Source organism: Rattus norvegicus, chromosome 5 (assembly GCF_036323735.1).
Source record: "Rattus norvegicus strain BN/NHsdMcwi chromosome 5, GRCr8, whole genome shotgun sequence".
Taxonomy (NCBI): domain Eukaryota; kingdom Metazoa; phylum Chordata; class Mammalia; order Rodentia; family Muridae; genus Rattus; species Rattus norvegicus.
The window spans coordinates 98,129,221-98,144,503 of NC_086023.1; the positions used below are offsets into that span (position 1 = coordinate 98,129,221).

Below are 15,283 nucleotides of genomic sequence, written 5' to 3' on the forward strand. Positions count from 1 at the left end.
GCCATATTTGCTGCCATGATGATAAGGGGCACTTTGCACTTTGCATTTGTAAGCCATCCAAAATTACATGTTAGGCTCCACAGCCCAATTATGGTTTTCTCCTTGTCCACAGGCTTAGCTATGGATCAGTAGTCTTCAGACCTCCTTTCTTATCCTTGACTGGTAGGATTTTCCTTTTCCCTCCAATCTTAACTTACTGCACTCTCTGTAACCTGAGACCTAACTCAAAAACCTATGGTTTGTGAGCCGCCTTCTTCTTCTTCTTCTTCTTCTTCTTCTTCTTCTTCTTCTTCTTCTTCTTCTTCTTCTTCTTCTTCCTTTTTTTGGTACAATTAAACAGCTTATGTATCAGCTTTATCTGGTCCATGTCAGATTGCACAACTCCTTCCTGGGCTATTCAGAGAAAGACTAGATTATCTCATCAGACAGATAACCAAAGAAGTAAGCCCATGTGTCTAGGCAAAATAACTAAAATAATACTGACCTGAATGACAACAAAAATCAACTTAAAGGCCCAAAGCTCCATGTCTCCTGATATATTCTCTACAGATATATTCTCTAATGATAACTCCCTAGAAGAACTCCAGGATACAGAATTACAAATAAGCTGAGGAGGAGGGCAACTCCACAGGAAGACTAGCAGTCTCAACTAACCTGGACCCCTGGAATCTCTCAGACACTGAACCACCAACCAGGCAGCACCCACTAGCTGAAATGAGGCCTCCAGCTCATATACAGCAGAGGACTGCTGTGTCTGGATTCAGTCATAGGAGATATATCTAACCCTAGAGAGACTTGGGGTCTCAGAGAGTGGGGAGGTCTATTTGGTGGGATAGGGATGAGTGTAAGGACATCTGCTTGAGATGAGAAGGAGGAGGTGTGGGATGTAGAAGAGTCTGAGGGTGAATCAGGAGGGAGATAAAGTCTGGTCTGTAAAAAGAGTTTAAAGAATTAAGAGAGAGAGAGAGAGAGAGAGAGAGAGAGAGAGAGAGAGGAAGAAAGAAAGAGAAAGGAAGAAAGGAAAGAGAGAGAGAAAGAGAGAGAGAGAGAGAGAGAGAAGAGAAAGAAAGGAAGGAAGAAAGAAGAAAAGATCACAGGAGTTAAAGAATATAGTAAAAGAATTCAGTGAGCCCCAAAAAGAAAATAATACAGTTTTGAGTGATGTACATAGAAATACAAATACCAGGAAAAAAGAAATACTGAATGTAATTCAAGGTTTGAAAACTGAATTCAATAAAGACATAACTAACATGCTGGAGTCATGCTGCATCAGCATGACCTTGGGGTGGAGAGAAGGGCAAGCTTCCTGTGCCTGAAACAGGGCCAAAGGACATGAGCATCCAAGAGTGTTAAAGGTACCCAGGAGCATAAGGCTTGTTTGTATAATAATATTTTACATGCCCTTCTTGTTAACATGAATGGCTATATGATAACCAGACAGCACAAGCACAGGAAGTGAAGGTGTAGCTAATGTTTCAGCAAAATGATAAATGCTGGGACCTTTAGGATAGCCCTAAAGGCTGTGGAAAAGAACTCTAAAAATATGAGTTTGAAACTATATAATTGCTCAACTTTGCAAAATAGAAGGATGCAATACAAATTATGAGGGGTTTCACAAATCTCCAGAAACAAAGCAGCTGCGTTAATGAGACTGCAGTTTCAAAAGATACAAAGTCAGGAAGATTCCTGAGTTCAAGGTCATCCCAGGACACAGCAAGTCCAGGCTCAGGAGTAGTAGAAATGGGTATTTCAGGATAGGATCCTCAAGCTACCTTAGCATCTGTGCTTGACAGAGTTATACAGATCATTTCTTTCCTTTTCAACGTTAAAACAAACAAACAAACAAACAAACAAACAACACCAATAAAACCATGTGTGCTTGCTTATTCCTAAGAATTAATGAGCTGGAGTTACTGGATGCTGATTCTTAGGACAATACAAAGGGAATCTGAAGTAAATGACTGAAAAATATATAAAACTAAACTAGACTAAACTAAAATCAAATCAAATCAAATAAAACAAAACACCTGAGCTTTTGATCTGCATGAGATGATCCAGCAGAAAACAATAGAGGTTGTTCTTTAGAATATTTTCTCTAGAGTGAGCTGTGCTCTCTGGAGATCTCCTGCGAGTGAAAACAGCTCTTCAAATTTTTTTTCTAACATGATTTCTGACTTGGTCAGAATATCCAATAACTTTTTGTAGAAGCTTTTCTGACATGGGTAAGGAAAAACACGAGCTATCAAGACAGCTTTTAGAATATTTACTAGTAGAGAGAGCTATCTCAACAGAGAATTTTATAATAGCAATAAAAAGCAGAACACAGAGAAGAAAGGGAAGTCCAACAAGTCATTTCATCAACATAGTCTACTATTGCAACAGAATTATCTACCATAGTTGAAAGGGGAAAATACTTTCCAGAAAATACTTTTTCTGTCAAAAAATAAACAACATGCAATGCAAAATACTAGGAGTAATACTTCAATTAAGAACCTACATCAATCTCTTAGATCTGATTGGAAATTTGGCATTTCTATTGGAAAGCAGGCATTAGATTAGCTGGACCTCAGCTGTAATTTACTTTAGTAAATGCAAAATATTATTCTATGAAATTTGTTATTCTTAAAAACCCTCGGTAATAAAGTAGTCTTTCTCAAGCATGAAGAAGGACCTCACTAGTGCCCAAAGACTTCATCCTCCAAAATGTGAGGAAAAAATACTTATAACAGCAGAATCTGGTCTACTTAGAATATGGTAGTACTTTGTTATGATGAAACAAGTAGTGATGGATGCTTCATTCTCTCAGCAGAGTATAATAAATGGATGTAATCATGCAAAATATTATTTATAAGATGATTACTTCATATCATTGAGTTTCTATTTATATGCTTAAATACATGCCTATATGTTACTGTCATCTAGCTCTCTACATGTTTTCTTCTTGTCATTACACAATGTTTATGTAGTTCATGTTGGCTTAAAACAAGCCAACTTCTTTCTGCAGCACCTCATTATGCTTGCCACCATATCTAAGTTCAGATAACCAAATACACAAAACTAGATTTAAATTTTATCTAACTTTTAAATTGAGAAGCAGTTACTACTGTAAATAGATAACAGAAGCTGAGAGAACCTGCAAGAATGTCATTTGGTCATACCACCAGGACTATGTTCCATTTCCTCATTTTCTTCTTCTATAATACACAATCCAAATGTTTGCTTGTTCTGTGTGATGTGGAAATATATTTATTTAAATTCCTTTGAATTTACTTTAGACTCCTATGAATTAATAAATTAAGGTTCACTCATAATACCTGAAAAAAAGGACTCAGAATGAAGAATTCTAGAGTGTTCACCAGTTAGAAGAATAAGACACAAAAGATAATGCTGTACAACAAATATTGCTTAATTCTTTTGTATAAAATTTGTATAACAAAATACCTTTTAATTTCACAGAGAAACACAAATTACATGTACACTCTGAAACACACAAAATCTGAAGCATAATTCGTTCAATCATTGTTGGGTAATTTTACAGGTTGATGAATTCAAAACCATATTTACATACATATATATATATATATATATATATATACCACATTTAAAAGTCCATATTAGAATAATTTTGAAAAATTTTCAGTAATATTCAAGGATTCTCACGATGAAAAGTTAAAACTACATTTAAAATTATTAAAAACTTCATTATTCTATAAATACATAATGTTCCAGTAATGTGGAATTTAGTAGAAATAATAAAATATATATGTATCCCAAATATGATCATTATTTTGAATTTTCAATTGCTTAGGCTAAGAAATATCTCTAGGATTAGCAGAACATACTTCTTGGTATTTCTATGATGGCATTTGTAGTGCTAACTAGTTATATATTTTCATATGCATTCTGTGACTTATTCCCCTGGAAGAATTTATAACTTGATAGAATCACTGGAAGACTCGAAGGATGAGTGGAGTCAAGTAACAGAAAGTGTGCCTTTGGCATTGTGGCCTGAATGAATTCTTGTTCTGGTGTCTTACTGAATCCCCCTTTTCTCTGCTGCCACAAAAATTCTCCACTTCATGCTTATACCTCCTTGATATTCTGCCTCTCAGCAGGTCCAGAAAGACAGCCAAATGACCATTTGTTGAAGTGTGAAACTAGAAGTCAGACAAAATAATCATTCCTTTGGTTGTTTAAAGTTTTATATGGCCAGAGAGGGTAAAACAAAATAAAACAAAACAAAAAACAAACAAACAAAAAAACCAACCAACCGACAAACAAAAAATAACAAACATTCTTTCCAGAACTCTGCTTTGCAAAATACAGAGGTGGCTTAGGGCTCATTATCTGGATTACAGTCCTGATAATATCTAAGGCAGAATTCCTCAGGCAGTCTCACAGACTTTTAAAGAACCATGTTAAAATTATTATGGAAACCTTGTCTGGGGGAAGCTTTATTATAGTTCTCCACTTGAATTTCTTTTGTTACTTTGCTGAGAAGCCAGGTTCTCAGTATTTTGGGAATTAAGAATTCAAATGTAAACACATGGCCTAGAGAAACTGTGATTGAGAGACAACTGATGATAATAGAGGAAAAATGGGAAAAAGAGTTTATACTATTGCCATTTTCTGTATCTGTATGCTGGTGTGTGTGTGTGTGTGTGTGTGTGTGTGTGTGTGTGTGTGTGTGTGTATGTGTTTGTGCTCGTGCATGCAAGCATTCGTGCCCGCACATTTGCATGTGTACATGTAAGGATGAACTCATGTACATGTGCGTTTATGTTCATGTGTGTGCTTGAATGAGTGTGGATATATGTTTGCAGGTATATGAAAGCCAGAGAAAAATATCAAGTATTGTCTTTCAGGCTCTCTCTACCTAGTCCTTTGAGCAAAGGTCTCTTCTTGTCATGAATCTCACTAATAGAGCCAGAGAGAATGTGGTAAGGATGCTGGTGATATGATTGTCTCTGAATCCTCAGTGCTGGATCACAGGAGCCCTCAACCAAGCCCCAGGCTTTCCGTTAGTTGCAGTGATTAATTCCATCTCTTCATAATTTTAAGACAAGTGCTTTACTTACTCCATAAAAGTTTCTTTTGTAAAGAATGAGAGCAAAGATGGGACATTTAAAGAGAGTAAAGTATAGGCAATTACAGCTCATAAGAGTAACTCCAGTTCTCCATGTGGATTCTTTCCATTTTTCAAAAACAATTGTGAATATCGGAGTCCTCTTTGGCCTGCCCTTATTCAAATGTGAAAATATGTTATGCAATAATTATGCCAGGCATTTTCTACTCTGTACTCCATCTTTTAAAAAAGTTAATAAAAGATCCCTTTTTCTTTTATAATTATATCTTTTATTTAAAGAGCATTGGTTGTATTTCCCCGATTAAAATGAACGTCTCTTGAAAGTTAAAAATCAAGCTACTCAAGCGCTGAGTGTAATGACAGCTAAGGAGGAAAGGAAGGAGTCTTTGCGGGTCTGCTGCTCTCAAGTCAGGATCCATTGACAAGTTCCTCTGAGTTAATATTTGTTTGTTTGAAAAAGAACAGATGTATTCTGTTCCATGGCAAGCTCTTTTCACTTGCATAAGTGTAAAATATTACAATTACTTATTTAGAAGTGACTTCACAGATAGAATCATACATAAACTTCTGTATATAAACTGTTCACCAGTAATTTGGTAGGGAGAAATGATTCATATCCGTTGTATATCTGATATTTTCCTATACAGGATAAACTCCAAATAGCAGAACTATCCACAACATATATGCTCAAATAGTATCTGAGTTTTAAATGGATTGATGACACATATCTCGAACATTTAAAAGCTGAAATGTAGATTTCTCTAGAATACAATACAATGGTATGTGTTCAAATAAATCCATTTTTAGAAAATACATCTTTAGCTTACTTTTGTTACAATTGACATTTATCCACTTTTTAATGGTTCATGAAACATGGATAATTTGGGGATTTTCTATTCCCCATGTGGAAAATAATTTTGTATAAAACAGCAGTATTGACACTTAATAACTTAGTTATGTTACTTTTAGCCACATTATATGTTACATTTAAAATTTGTATAGTCTGTACCTGGGACTTTTTAACAATTAAGTTATAGAGTCAGGAAACAAAAAAAATAACTTTGGAGTTTGAAATAGGTCCTTCAAATTTGTACCACTGATTATTCAAGACATTATGCTCAGGCATGGACCATTCATTTTCTGCTGAGTTGTATCTTAAGAGTCGGAATCTAGAACGTTTTGGAGTATTGTCAACACCTGGATGATTCTAGTTCATATGCTTGATCTATGTCTGCCATGTTATTTTCTCAGCACCTACTCTATATTGCCTAACAATGTTGCAATTCTATTTTTTCATTGACATGGTATAACTTCAAGTAAATTACTCAGTCATTTATTCATGAATTTAAAATGAATACATAATGTGTTTGGCAGGCAGAATTAATAATATATGCCTATCACAGACAGAAACTTATATCCTGTTAGATGTAAATATGTGTATAATTGTTTTAAATAAACATACAGATTTCCCTATATAAGTAAGTGGTATATAAATTATCTCTTGTTACTATTTCAGTCACCATAAGAGCATTTCATTATGGATTCTGGTGTGATATACCCAGCAAGAAGTCTATAGCTGAGTATAGTACTCTCTATTTTTTTAATTTTATTTTCCCAGGATATTTTATGTATTTACATTTCAAATGTAAATACATTTACCTTCTCTCCCATATACCCCTTCTGCCTGCTTCTATGAGAATGATCCCACCCCCACCCAACTAATCCCACCTCAACTCCTTGGCATTCGCCTACAGTGGGGAAATGAGACTTTACAGGACCAAGGGCTTTTCCTTCTATTGATGCTGGACAATGACATCCTGCACTACATATGAGTCCGGAGACATGTGTCCCTCCAAGTGTATTCATTGGTTGGCAGTTTAGTCCCTGGGAACATTGGAGGACTGATTGGCTGATATTGTTCTTTCTATAGGGTCTCAAACTGCTTCAGCTCCTTCTGTCTTTTCTTTAACTCTGCCACTGGGGTCCCCGTACTCAGTCCAATGGTTAACTGTAAGCATCCTCATCTATATCACTAGAGTTCTGCCAGAGACTCTCAGGAGACACCCATATATGGTTCCTGTCAGCAAGCATTTCTTGGTATCAGCAATAGTCACTGGCTTTGGTGGCTGCATATGGGATGCATTCTCAGGTTGCAATCTCTGTATGATCTTTTCTTCAGTCCCTTCTCCACTATTTGTCCTTGTATTTTCTCCTGTAAGTATTTTGTTCTCCCTTCTAAGAAGGGATGAAGTATCCACACTTTGGTTTTTCTGCTTCTTAAGCTTCATATGATCTGTGAATTTTTCTTAGGTATTCCAAGATTTCAGGCTAATATCTACTTATTAGTTGAGTGCATATCATGTGTGCTCTTTTGTGATTGGGTTACCTCACCTAGGACGACATTTTCCTGTTCCATCCATTTGACTAAGAACTTCATGCAGTCATTGTTTTTAGTAGCTGAGTAGTACTCCATTGTGTCAATGTACCACATTTTCTGTATCCATTCCTCTGTTGAAAGGTATCTGGGATCTTTCTAGCTTCTGGCTATTATAAATTAGGTTGCTATGAGCATAGTGGAGCACGTGTCTTTTTTATATGTTGTAGCATCTTTTGGGTGTATGCCCTGGAGTGCTATAGTTGGATTCTAAGGTAGCACTATGCTCAATTTTCTGAGGAACTGACAGACCGATTTTCAGAGTGGTTGTACCATCTTGCACTCCCACCAACAATGGAGGAGTGTTCCTCTTTCTCCACATCCTCTCCAGCATCAGCTGTGACCTGAGTTTTTGATCTTAGCCATTCTGACTGGTGTGAGGTAGAATCTCAGGGTTTTGATTTGCATTTCCCTGATGACTAAGGTTGTTGAACATTTCCTTAGGTGCTTCTTAGCCATTTGGTATTCCTCAGTTGAGAATTCTTTGTTTAGCTCTGTGTCCAATTTTTCCATAGAATTATTTGATTCTCTGGAGTCTAACTTCTTGAGTTCTTTGTATATATTGGATATTAGACCTCTATGTGATGTAGGATTGCTAAAGATATTTTCCCAATCTGTTGGTTGCCATTTTGTTCTATTGACAGTGTCCTTTGCCTTACAGAAGATTTGTAATTTTAGGAGATCCCATTTGTTAATTCCTTTTTTTTTTACATTTTTATCTTTATTAACTTGAGTATTTCTTATTTACATTTCGTTTGTTATTCCCCTTCCCGGTTTCCGGGCCAACATCCTCCTCCCCTTCTATATGGGCTTCCCTCCCCCTCCTCCCCCCATTACTACCCTCCCTCCAACAATCACCTTCACTGGGGGTTCAGTCTTGGCAGGACCAAGGGCTTCTTCCCCTTCCACTGGTGCTCTTCACTGCTACCTATGAGGTTTGAGCCCAGGGTTAGTCCATGTATAGTCTTTCCAACAACCCTGGAAGCTCTGGTTGGTTGGCATTGTTGTTCCTATGGGGTCTCGAGTGATTCTTGATCCTAGAGCATAAGCCACTTATGTATATTTATTCTTCATTTTATTTAGCTCAGAGACTCCTGGTCAGAAATAGTCCAGCACCCAGTTAAGATTTATCCTCTCCCAACCATTAATGTCATTAATATTATCACTCAATACCAAAACTCAGAGACCTTTCTACATTTGGTTAGTTTGAAAAAATATACCACCAGATATATCTACTTCATATTAATGGGCCACATGTGGGGTAGGCTCTGAGTGGCCATTCCTTCACTTTCTTTATTCCCTCCTATGAATTTTTTTGTTCCCCTTTTAAGAAAGAGTAGGACTTGTATCTCTGTTGTATGTTGGAGTATATGTCCAGGAGAACTATAGCTGGGTCCTCAGGTACTGGAATGTTCAATTTTCTGAGGAACCTCCAGACTGATTTCCAGAGTGGTCATATTAGTTTGCAATCCCACCAACAATGGAGGAGTGTTCCTTTTTCTCCACATCCTCACTAGCATCTGCTGTCAACAGAGGGTTGTTTTTTTTTTATCTTAGTCATTCTGACTGATGTGAGGTGAAATCTCAAGGTTGTTTTGATTTGAATTTCCCTGATGACTAAGGATGTTGAACATTTCTTAGGTGCTTTTTGGCCATTCAATATTCCTCAGCTGAGAATGTTTGGTTTAGCTCAGTACCCTATTTTTTAATAGGGATAATTGATTATCTGGAGTATAACTTAAGTTTTTTGTATATATTATCAGATGTATGATTGGTAAAGATCTTTTCCCAACCCGTTGGTGGCTATTTTCTCCTAGTGACAGTGTCCTTTGCCTTACAGAAACTTTGCAGTTTTATGAGGCCCTATTGTTGATGCTTTTTAATAATAAATATATTGTTTTTCAGTCACCAAAACTAGATAAGATTGATGAAGCTAGAAAATGTATGCTTAAAGGAACTGGATATAGATCTCTCCTGAGAGACATCCAGAGCATGTACAATACAGAGGTCAATGCTAGCAGCAAACCACCGAACTGAGAATAGGATGCCCTTGGGGGGAATTAGAGGAATTATTGAAAGAGTTGAAGGTTCTTGCAATCCCATGAAAATAACAACGCCCAACAACCAGAACTTCCAGGGACTGAACCCCTACTGAAAGACGATACGTGGACAGACCCAGGGCTCCAACTGCATATTTCACAGAGAATAGCCTTGTTGGGGCATCAGGAGAAGGGGAAGTCCTTGGTCCTGCCAAGGTTGGACCTCCAGTCCAGGGGAATGTCGATGGGGGGCAGTATGAGGGGTTAATGGGGGGAGACACCCTTATGGGAGAGGGGAAGAGGATAGGGCCTTGTGAACAGGAAACCGGTAAAGGGAATAAAGTTTGAAGTGCAAATAAAGATATATATCCAAAAAAAGAAAAAAAAAACTTTTCATCGTATTGTGGTAAGTTAATGTGCTTAGATATTACTATTACTATGTTCTCTGGTTAATGATCCTTCCTTTACTGTATCTCCCATTCTCTTTTTTCTTTCCTTCTGCTCCTTTCTTCTTTCTTAAAGCCTCATGCCTATAATCAAAGTATCTGCCTTGTTCATTCTATTTCTCAACCCAAGCTTAATATCGTACATAGTATTTAACAGACTCCTATGTGAACATCAACTTCATCGGTTTTTTCAAAAAAATCTATATTAAATAAAAGTCACTGATGTTAATTAGTAAAGTTTAAATGAGAAAAATTAGAGCTGTTTTGTTTGTCTTTATTGTAGCAAGAAAAGCAGGGCTGGTTCTATGTAAACTCTGGTAGCCGTGCAGCTGCAATAGCATTCCCTAATTGAGGACCTAATTGAGGACTGTCTGAGAGAGCAAGCATTGCTGGCGTAAATAATGCCATCCAATCAGGAACTGCTGTTTAGAATATATACTTTTCTTGGAACCAATGGAAAGCAGCTTGCTGTAGCGCTCAGGTGAGCTTGCTGCAGCATTTCTCACCTGCTCCCGGAGTCTGTGTCTTTCACTCTGTGCCAACTTGCTCCCAAGGGCAGGTAGGGTTGGACTGAGAACTGTCCGGTGCACAGGCAACACTTTATAATTTTTTATTTTAGTAGAGCCATTTTGACTTCTGCTATACCGTCTATAAGTACTATTATAGAATTTATTCTGAGCAAACATACATTCACAAAAATTCATGTATTTTCACCCATTTTCATATGTATCTTTTCTGTGTTCTGATTTGCTGTTCAGTGTCTGTTTACCAATTATTAGTGCTATTTTCAATACTTCTTAAATAGACACCAAAGAAAACAAACCTGTATTTGAACATTTCTAATATTCTAACTTGTTAAATTACCAGACACAAAGATTCCAACACTATGTGACTGAAAAATCAATGATTACTAATTACATAAAAACATTCCATAAAACAGTAAATAAATCTATGCCAATATGTACATTATTTTACCAATTACAGCAAAATACAGAGCATATTATACATCATACAGTTAAGATTGGTGCTGCACATTATTTGAATACATTTTCCCATGCTGATCCTGCTAAAAAAATTAAATGATTATATGTCAGTTACATCCTGTATATGAATTATAGTAATAGACTTCAAGCCTGGTCAGCTAAATATGCTGAAATTACACCTAGCTTTAAAAGTCACTGTTGGTTTACCTTGTCTAACTTTGATGCCATTGTTTTGTTTTATCTTCTTTTATTTCATGTTGAAATTTTTATTAGCATGAAATTTAAAGGGAGGATAATATTTTCTCTTGAGAGAGAATTACTTCAGGAGTTGAAAACAAACTGGCGAAAGCACCCTTCCCATTATTTTGTTATACTATCTCTGAAAAGCCTGTACGTTTCTAAAAAGAGACAAAAAGGATGTGGATTTGAAAAGAATGGTAAGGTGAAAGGAACTAGAATGAGGAGAGGAAGGGGAGCATGTCTTCAGCATATTGCGTGAGGAAAGAATCTATATTCAATAAAAGTCACTGATGTTAAGTAGTAAAGTTTAAATGAGAAAAATTAGAGCTGTTTTGTTTGTAATTCACAGTAAGTAAGCACTGCCAGACTTTCATATACTTCTGCAGATGCTTATTTTACTGTTCATATGCCATAGTCTGCTTCTTGGCTCCCTGTGAAAGAATCATTGTTGTGATGAAGATACAAACAATTATAAATTTGATGTGAATAAGTTTGGTTAGGGATATTTTTCTTTACTACTCCCATTGTAATACATTTCAGCTCCTGACTAGCAGTAGTTAAAATAATTTGTAATTGGTGTGATTTTATGAAGAATCAATTTATTTTTTTGTTTTATCAGTTCTGTAAATGTACAAAAATACATTTATCAGATGTCCTTTACTATGGTGTACAGCATGACAATGGACATATTAAATATGTCTATAACTTTATAAGTAATTTCACTGCCTTCTTATAATATTTTAAATCTTCTGAGCTTAACGCATGTTTACTATGCATGCCTTTGTGTGCTTGTTATTTCTCTTCCACTGGTAGCATGTGTCTGGAGCCTGCCTGAACAAGGATGCAGGAAAGATTGAGAAAAACAACTATAGGACTTACATTTCTCAGGCTAGTCGCAAGGGTGAGTCTAGTCCCAGGACTGCTTTAGTTAATCCATATCTGGATCGTTTTCCATGAGGCATTTAGATTGCTTTTTCAAGTTTTGTGAATACTTATATTGGAATTTTGATGAAAATTACATTTAAACTGCATGTTGCTTTAGGTAAGATAGCCATTTTCACAATATTTAATTTACCAGTCTGCAAACATCAAAAGACTTTCCATCTTCTGCTTTTTTCCCCTTCTTTTAGTTCTCTAGTGTTTTGTATATTTTACTGTATAAATCTTCCACTTTGATTTTGTTTCAAGACAATTTAATTTTTTAGATAGTTGAGAGTTTTATTGATTACCTTATGCCTTGCTCACTATGTTACTCTTGCATATATGGAGGCTACTGAATTTTTAATATTAATTTTTTGCTGGTTACTTTGCTGAATTTGTTTATCAAATTATAGGAGTTTTCAGATGGAGTTTTTAGGATATTTTATGTATAGAACCATACCAACTTCAAATAAGGATACTTTGAATTCCTCCTTTCCTATTTTTATGTCTGTGATCACCTGTGCTTGTCTTATTACCCCAGATAAGTCTTCAAGTATTATGTAGTAGGAAGAATGGACATCTTTGACTTATTTCTGAATTTAGTGGAAATACCTAGAATTTTTTTTCCCAATTTCAGATAATTTTGGCTTTGGCTTAGCTATATATTGTCTTAATGATGTTGAGTTATATCCCTTATATCTCTAGCCTCTGTGGGATTTTATTTTGAAGTGATATTGGATTTTTCTCAAATTCCTTTTCTGCAATTAATAAGAAGATTATAGTTATATTAAATACTGTTGCTATGTCATCCATCACATTGATATATTTGTGATTGGCTAAAAGTAAACATTGATGTATCTTGCAAATTAAATCCTTTAGGAATTATTATTAAATTTTCAGTACAGTTGTCATTTAAAGCAATTATTTTTACAAGTTTTGTTTGCAAATATTATTCAGAAAAACATTAAGTTCTATTGTCTTTATTTTAGTTGTTTTGCATATTATTTTTTTGAGAACTTCATATATGACTACTGTGTTTACATCATTCTTATTCTTCCTTCAACCACATCTACATTTTTCAGTATTTTTCTACTTATTCTCAAATTGTTTAGGTAAAGTATCTTACAGATGTGCATTATAAAAAGTCAACACAGTGGTGCAAGCTGAGAAATGCACAGGTACAATTCAAAGTATCTTTGATTCTGATACGTAAGTTTTGACATGTCTGTAAACATTATTAATTGAGAGAAAATATTTGCATTCTTACTGTGATCATTTAAAATATAATTTTCATTGTAATGATGTGTACATGTTTTAATTGGGTAATAACGCAAATGCAGTGATCCACATATGCTAGAAGACATTACTAGATCCCAGACTTCTGGTGTAACAGACAATTGTGAGCTGTCTGACACAGGAACTGGGAACCAAACCCTGGTACTCTGAACGTGGTATTCGCAACCACCAGGCCAGTATGTCTCAATCTTTCTTATACTGCAGCTCTTTACTATAGTTTTTCATATGCTGTAGTGGCACCAACCATAAAATTATTTGCTACTCTTATGAGTCATAGTGTAAATATATGATATGTACGGTAGTCTTAAGTGACCCCTGTTAATGGATTCTTTGACCCCCAAAACATTATAGCCTACAGGTTGATAACAGCTATACTATCCTATTTTTCTAGACTCATTGATCACTTTATTTTTATGTGTGATCAAAGGCTTATCTTAGAAAACATCAATTTTAGTTTTGTGGGTAAGCCAAGATGCCAAAGTGTCAACCGTAATATCCTTGGGCTTGTTTCCATTGATAATCTCACCTTGGGAAGTAGATTTGGGCCTACATTGTCAATGCAGTCTCTGACAACCAAATACTAAAGGGATTGACACTGCATCTTCAGCTCTTGCTCCAACTCCATGTTCTCTGCTCCAGCTCATGTTCTTTAAGGTGTCCAGGTCCCAGTGTAAGTCTGTCGAAAGGATCTCAGTTGTCAATTTGCAGATTACTCTGTCTGATTTCATTTCTACAAGTAAATATATGGCAGAATATAAGGAAAAATTGGGTCACAAACACATATACTATATAAACAGACAATATTCCATATCTTTGCTACAGAGTAAAATTAAATATTACAGTAACACTAAAGGAAGTCATATGTAATGTCATTAATAAATGGTTTATTTTCTACTGCTACAATTATAGCAACTTGCAAAGCTTATAAAAGTAATACATGCTTATTTTGTTTAAAAAAATTTCTTTTACGATTTAATGTAAGGTAGGCAAGTAATTATGGTTGCTGAAGCACTTGCCTAACATATAAGACTTTTCTGTACTTTCCAAGCAATATGTTGCCTCTTGGAAAAAACAGTAGAAAGAATAAAGTAGAATCATACAAATGAAGAATAAATTCATAGTTCAATTTATTTGAAAGTAAGTTTGTATTGACTATCTACTTTTTGAGAGGGTACTTAGTTTGTTTGGCTACTGCAATGATGGAAACCTACCATATACATAGTTTAGCATTAGTCTATCTGGTAATCTCTAGTCAACTGTATTTCAAATCTTATTTTAGCAATACTAAGACTAGCAGTTTCTTATATTAAAATAACTTTTTATCTACATCAGTTTTTCCTATCAAAATTTGATATTTGACAACAGCAAGGGGGAGCCTTGCTCTTGTAGAATCCATTTACAATTTTAGGGGAAAAAATTCTATTTGAGGGTATTGGCAACCATTAAAAATACTATAAAAGCAAGAAGTCATATCAGACATGACATAATACTTTCAATTCCACCTCTCAAGTTTTTTCTTTTTATCATTTAGTGCTGTTCATCAGTCAAGAAAAAAAGGTATATTTATCCATCCCTCTTATAAAAATTTTTAAATTAATAAAGATTTCATCAATTAAGTTATCATGAAATAAATCATTACTTCAGTTTTCATGGAAATTATTCTATTTTTATTTATTGTCTGGTATTTTAATTATATATTTAATTTAAGTAATAATGTAATAATAAACATAGTATCATTTTTACTTTTTTAATGATTAATTTATTTTTGTAACTCTATTGACCCTGTGGTTGTTTTTCATGAAATGATTTTCACATTATTTTGGGAAAATAAAATTTCA

At 35.1% G+C, this 15,283-nt stretch overlaps 1 long non-coding RNA gene across 1 annotated transcript in view; it reads right to left on the bottom strand.

Annotated features, from left to right (window-relative positions):
- Nucleotides 1–15,283, bottom strand: part of LOC102555669 (uncharacterized) — a 117,730-nt gene that overhangs the window by 3,414 nt on the left and 99,033 nt on the right. The window contains exon 5 of the long non-coding RNA XR_010051850.1: nt 13,972–14,175. This is a non-coding gene — a long non-coding RNA (uncharacterized LOC102555669). The remainder of the gene's footprint in view (nt 1–13,971; nt 14,176–15,283) is intronic.